The following is a 7,414-nucleotide window of genomic DNA, read 5'->3' as shown; positions in this document are numbered from 1 at the left end:
AAACATTCTATGAAATTTTAGGTATTCATCAAAACAACCACCTCTGATTCCAATTAACTCCATAAACAGGTTATTAAGTTATATGAACAGATCTCCAAAATATTGCGAAGTCATTTATTTTCTTAGACATGTTCTCAAAACTAAGACTATATGCTTCGTTGCTATTTTTTCTGTTATTGTGTTTTTATTTATATTATTTTAATGACGTTATAACATCACTGTCACAAAATGAAGCCGGGCTGGGATTGGATTAGTAAAGACACACAGCAACTGCGTTTATAAGATGTTTATTTATAAACGCAAATTACATATTAACAAATCTGACACCATTATAAACAAAAAAGATAAGGAAAATTATAAATTCTCCTAACATGGAACTATCAACAACAATTAACTCGACGAAAAAACCTCAAACATGAATTTAACAAATGGAATTTCAAACGAACGTGAATTAAGTCCCACCACCGATCAACAAAATAAAAGTAAATGATCTACACCCCAATATAAACAGTCTTGAATGTATCGTTCATAAAACGATATTGAAAAGCATGTAAATTTTAATGTATCGTTCATATAACGATATTGAAATGCATGTGAATTTGCTCAGATAGCAATAGTTAAATTAACAACGTGGAACACATATTTATAACTACGTGGCGTCTATTTGACGCCCAAGCTGCAACTCCCGTTCCAATCGCTCTAGTCAATGGCCAGAGAAGCTCCTATGCACGATCCGCCCCTCTCAGTCTGTTGAAGGATCCCTCGAGAGCCCTCACATTTAACACAGACCCGATGGTCGCGAAGCCTTGGTCCCTCGCATCGAGAACACCAGTACACTCTTCCGAACCAACGTCACCAGACACAGCGTATACGTCACACGAAACCACACAAGAGTTCTGTGACTCCACATCAAACCCAATGTATAAGGCAGCTAAAATTATAACAACTAAACCGTGTAGTACATATGACACGGTTAAGTACTTCTGCATGATATATGTTGCGCATGCGCGCGCATGAATTCGTTACCCATTACATTAATCGTTCAATGCATGCAGCGTATAATTCAATTCAATTTGTCTTTTCAGTTACAACAAATAGCTAACTCGAACCAGACTATAGTATTTCTAATATGGCGCTGTATAACCTAGGTATTGACTCTCTGTAGAATTTAGAATAAATTCTAAAACATCTAAAGTATGAAACAATTCTGTCATATAAAACGAATAGTAATAAAGAATACTTACATTTCATTACCTCTACAGCTGGAGATTTGCTCCCGTAAAGGGGTAAGCTTTCTGACAAGACTCGTCGTAATATAATTCGATTATAGAGAATTTGTTCTATATGTATACTAGCTGCGACAGATATGCGCAGCTAGGTACTTAGGTTTCTCCGCTGCAGGCAATTCGCACGTGCAGTATGGTTTGAGTTTCGCTCAGTATTTCGAAATAACTAGAGCTGAAAAAATATACCACCCTCGGGTGACGCTGAACGCGGCAACTAAACCCGAGTACATTTTTGACAACATATACATATTGATACAACTCCTACACAATTCCGTGATAATCACTCGATCAAAACAAAGAAGAAAACTCAATCAAAACATGCGTGATATGTCAATATTGTTAAACTAAATTAAAGATTTCATGAATTTCAATTATAATCAGGAACTAATACAAATATCCACTATATTCTTTAGTACTTTCTATGCTTTTAAACAAAGTAAAGGAAACAGAAAAAAGGTGCATAAAAAAAATCGTATCCTTCTATTGTAGTCTTACATACACCATTTACAGACATAAAGCATTTCAAGTCAATTTAAAATGTTATTTAGGTATGTCATATGCTCATAGTTATTAATAGAGTTGATGCGAATCACATCAATAGTCAACAACAGAAAAAGTGGAGGCTACAAGTGTTTACATTCATCAAGTAACGATTATAAACTAGTCTATGCACATAAATATACCTCCAAAGATATATTAAATGTGCATATCTGTCCACCTGTCTATCTATCCATCTACCTACCAAACTATATTCGTTGGATGAATTACGATCTTTCTTTTATTTATTTCTTTTGTCAGTCATTACAACACGGAGAACAAAGCTTGACATTTGCAGCAAAACGCGAGAACATATACCTTCACGATTTTGAAAACTACGCAAAAGCAGTAATCTCATCCGGTTTCATCGAGACAGACCGAAACTCAATGACCGTTATGGGGAAAATATAGCCTTACTTCTTACGGGAATGGTAATTTTCTTTTTAATGCAGTTTCAATAGCACTTACTGGAAGACATGGCGTTAGAATTCAGATTACGAACAGCAATAGACATGGCAATCAATGCCGACAATGATGACGTGCAGACTTTAACGAATTGCTCCTCACACAGTTATCAAGAATCTCTCAGATCTCTTGCTGCGTTGAGGGCTGCTACTCTTCCATATTTACAATAATGTCATCATGAGTTGTTATCGAGAAGCCAACAACTTCCCTCTATCCATCTATGACTGGCACTGCCGATAGATGTCACCAAGTCTTGAGAAAATCCCTCTGGACTAAGTGTAATGTAAAACACGACGTTACAATACTCGGGAGTAGAAAGGGATCCAATAGACCAAACACTTTGACTGCCACTCATTTCGAACTGGTACTTCCCATCACAACCAGTACCACCAACAACAAGGCCAGAACATTCGACCGTATTCCCAGCATCACTACACCAAACAATGACAGTAGTCGCACTACTCCAGCATTATCTCAACCGATGACAGGTGCTAGTACCGGTAACAACAACAACACATCCAATAGTACGACACTTTTTCGATGGACGCTGAAGTATCGTGCCTTATGAAAGGACACCTGTAACAGACAGGAAACGAAAAGCTACATTAACGCTGTCCGATGAGATTATAAATGAGTTTAACCTAGACATGGCCGAAAATGTAAACTTACCAGAGCAGATAGAACAAAATCAAGAGCGGCAACATCTTAGATACGTCGGGTGGCAATCATATCAATGAAACAAACATACACACTGCTACCGGAACCGTAATTAGACGAGCTGATAGTCTGCATGACAGTTACAGCGGTACGGGGTCACTTTATTACGGCGAATCTAATAAACTCGTGGACAAAGACACAATTACGAATATCTTTGACTCCTTTCTACAGAATGTAAAGGTTATGTTCTCCCAACACAAAATACTTCATTAGGAAAAATGTCACAACTTTGGAAAACTTTGCATGAATACTTAGGTATTAATCCAACAAAAATTACTCCACACGGTAACTCAAACGGCATGACAGGCCTTGTACGAACAAATCCTAAAACATTTGACAAAATAGTGGTGCAGATGAAAAACTTCAGTCGAACACTGAAAGATATCTACCAAGAACTAAACAAACTATTATGTGTACTGATTACGAAGTTGTCAAAAAATGTACTGTGATCAGACAAAGGATAAGAATGTCACGTCATTCAAGGCTAATATGCCGATGAGCTGCTGTAAGTAAAAGGAATAATACATTGCCACCATTTTGTTCAAACAATTATTCATTACAAAGATAAAGTTCCATCAGTCGTCTGTTTTACTTCAGACTATATGAAAGATTGCAGTCATCTCCTGAAATATGCGAAGTACCAGCCAATGGTAATAGACAGAATAGTGAATCCTGGCAATTTCTATGTCACAACAATTGTTTACATGTTCCCCAAACTCATCAGAAAATAAAGAAGAAAATCCAATCTTCTTGGGACTTATTCGTCTAAACAAAAATGCCCCATGGACAACTTAGAAAGGCTTTCTTGAATGTTGCTATAGAACTGGACTTTCAGAAATAGTTTGATTCAAGGACAGTTTAGGATGTTAAGACAAATGTCACATTTCCTCATAACCTTACGTTATTTTTATCCCACTGAACAAGCGAGTTTTCTTCTCTGTGTAAGGGTACTAACTTGTACAATGAAAGTATATAGTGCCCTCTTGCGAATGAAGAGTACCAGCCAGTGGGAATAAACAGAACAGTGAATCTTGGCAATTTCTATGTCACGACGATTGATTTTGAAAGTCGTAAAGATAATTTGGATAACAGTCTATGGGAAAACTATCCTGTCATTGCCAAATATTTGCAGACCAACCTTAAAGATTATCTCAAAATGTACGTCTTTGAATTAAATAGAAGATATCGCTCCAACAAACTCTGGTCCAATAATAATACAGAATCAGTGAATAATATACTTAAAACTTCCGTTAATTGGCAGCCAAAATACGCAGGAGCTCATTCAGAAATTGTACAGCGTAGCTGAACTACACTTTGTTAGGAACTCCCGTATCGCTCTTCACGAAAGTGAAAATTATCGCACCGCAACTCCGGTGGCCTAGTGGTTAGAGCGTCCGCCTCGGATGCGAGAGGTCGTGGGTTCGATCCCCGACCGAGTCATATCAAAGATTTACAAAAATGGTACTACCAGTTGCCTCGCTTGGCGCTCAATATTTAGAGGTTAGTGTTAGGACTGGTCGGCCTAGTGTCAGAATAATGTGACTCGGTGGGACATCATGCTACATGTCTGCAGCATGGTGCCCCAGTGCTAGACATCACTATAAGCTGCCACATTGCAGCCATCGTAGCAATATGACTGAAAAATTGTTAATGCTACGTTAAAAGTCCAAGTCAGACTCATAAAAAGCATTATTTAGTTCATGATGCAGTTTAGATGTGCAAATCGGACGAAGACAAGACAAAGTTTTTTCAAAAGTTCATGTCCGATAGCGAACGCCAAACGAAAGCACCTTACATCCAATCAAGCGACGGAAGCTACTCTATTAGACACGAAGCAAAGAGAACAGTTAAAACGCCAGGCAATAAAAGTGACCGATGAATGAAAAAACAAATAAAAGATCTGTATATAATGTATTTATTTTAATTATGTGACTGTGCATTAAAAGCAAGTAGCAATACCTTCATGGGCATTATTAAATTCCAAATACTGAGGCTTGGCAGGTTTCGTAACAACTATCATGATTTTCAGGATTTTACTTTCTGCTTTTTTATAAAAACATGTGAGGCATTTAATATATAGAGGATCTCAAATGGGTAATGATTTAATATCGAATTTATGAAATGAGTTTAATAATGTCCAGCTTTTGCGAACCTTGTCGAGCAAAAGCTGGAAATTATTCAACGAGTTTCATAGATTTAATATTAAATCATTAACCATTTGAGATCCATTTTATCACGTAGTTTTTATTTCAATGGAAATTATTTAGACAGAAAGAAGAACAAATAATTTCGTTCATTCTGACAGACGTTGCACCTTTCATTTGTTGTGAGTAAAAAGTAGTCCGAAACAAAACAAACTACTAATAACGTTTAAAAGTAGAGTGTACTTTTCTTACAATCTATACGTCAATGAACAAGCGTCTTTCCGAATAAACATAACATTTTACACAAACAAAATCATTTTTCAGCAAAATGACAAATCCACGAGATGTCACATAGATTGACACAGTACTAGAATGCAGTAGACGGTCTATGTTTACCTAACCTAACATGTCACTTTCAGAACTAAAGATTACATTGTTGCAATATTCATTTGAAAGAAGGTTTCCTGGATGCACAAATTACCATATTAACTGTAATGTATTTGCGACCGGATATTTACAGTATTTTAGTCGGAAGAGCAGACTACAGAATATGAAATAAATTTCATTTTGAGTCGGAATTGCATAACATATTTGCAGGGCAAATATGCAGTGGTTGGATAAACTTTTGTCAGTTTGAAGACCGGTTTATTTTCACATTCTTCTGTGAACAGAGGTGAATTTATTTACTTCTGTAAGTTAACATCTAAACCACGCTTGTATATAAGGTGGATTCCATGTTTCAGGTTTACCGCCTCGCCCCCCCCCCCCCCCAACCCTAATGTACACATTCACTATGAACTGAGCAACACCCTTAGTTTTTCTTGTTGTTGTTGCTCTTATTGTCTTGGTTTTGTGCCATTTTTTCATGTTAAGATAAGTTATATATGACATATCAAGCCCCTGTGGTCTTTAATTGGCCATATTCAGACAGACGAGACCATTCCCCCCTCCAATTCCATTTGTGAATCGAATAACAAAAATGTCGGCCAAAGTGTTCATTGACAACTAAACATTCCAGAAGGCGGGGTTAAAAAAGTTTTCCCACGATCGCAGCCAATTGGTAAAGAGATTACTGCACAATAATTTTATGGACTTATTTGGACCAGCAGCAGAGAGGGTGAACAGACCATAGAATTCCGACAAAACAAATAAAACAAACAAATAAATCATCTCGTAGAAAGGTCCAGATTTTACAAATGAACTTTCCTTGAGATGTTTATTTTTGCAATGACCGATTGTGCTAACAAAACCTCAGTTCGAAATAGTAGCTGAAAAAATAAAGTACTCTACGTGTTTATTTATTTCTTGTTTATTTTTTTGACGACCAACGTTGGTAGGTACCCTCTCTGCTGCTCCTCTTTTGCTGATATTAATTAAATTATTATGTTATAATAAAAATGGTACATCCAGAATCTCATACTGCAAGAACAGCACGAGAACGATTAGAAGTAATTAAAAAATTTCTTCCTGTCAAAGACTCATTTAGAAAAAATCTACAAGCGCAGCAAGAAGCAAAAGTTGAGTATGAAGAAGACACTAAAAAACTATTTAAACCCGTCACTGCAGCTACTGAACAAGTTACAACTGTCATCAAAGAAGATCTTCTTCCGGTATCAAAAAAAATAGCAAGAAGAACTAAACAGACAAGGGAGATTTTACGAGACCTTCCAACTGGCATAGCTGCAGCTCAGCCTCCACCTGTTGGTGAGGAAATACGTGAAGGCATTGAAGAACTTCGTACTGAAGTCGCCGATGTGAGAAAAAAACTTGCATCTGAACCCAAATCAGCAGAGGAGAGCTTAAGATTAATTGCAAGATTTAACGAAGGAGTTGTTGAGGAAATTAGAAACACTGAAAGAGAGAGATTACCTGAGTTGATATCAAAAAATATATCTAATAAATCTAATTTTTTAAAACCCTTTTATGGAAAAACAAATGATGATGATTTCATTAAATGGATATATCGCGTATATTACAATAAAAAACAAGCTAGAGGTCAAGAATTTAAAAGACTTAAAGAAGAAGTAGAAAGATTTAGAGGGGGGCGGGAACAACCAAAACAAGGAGAGTCCTCCCAGTATCAGCTTCCTCCACCTCTGCAACAAATAGAACAACAACAACAATCTTCTTCGCCACAGCAAAGGTTGTTGTCGAAAATTAAAAAGGCTAAAGAGTCACTTAAATCACCCTTCTCGAAGAAAATTTCTGCACCGAAAATGACATTTACACCGACAGGTTCACCACATGGATTTCGAGAAGGTGACT

Source organism: Sinohyriopsis cumingii, chromosome 4 (genome assembly GCF_028554795.1).
Source record: "Sinohyriopsis cumingii isolate HCF-2022 chromosome 4, ASM2855479v2, whole genome shotgun sequence".
NCBI classification, from domain to species: domain Eukaryota; kingdom Metazoa; phylum Mollusca; class Bivalvia; order Unionida; family Unionidae; genus Sinohyriopsis; species Sinohyriopsis cumingii.
This window is presented reverse-complemented; position numbering follows the sequence as displayed.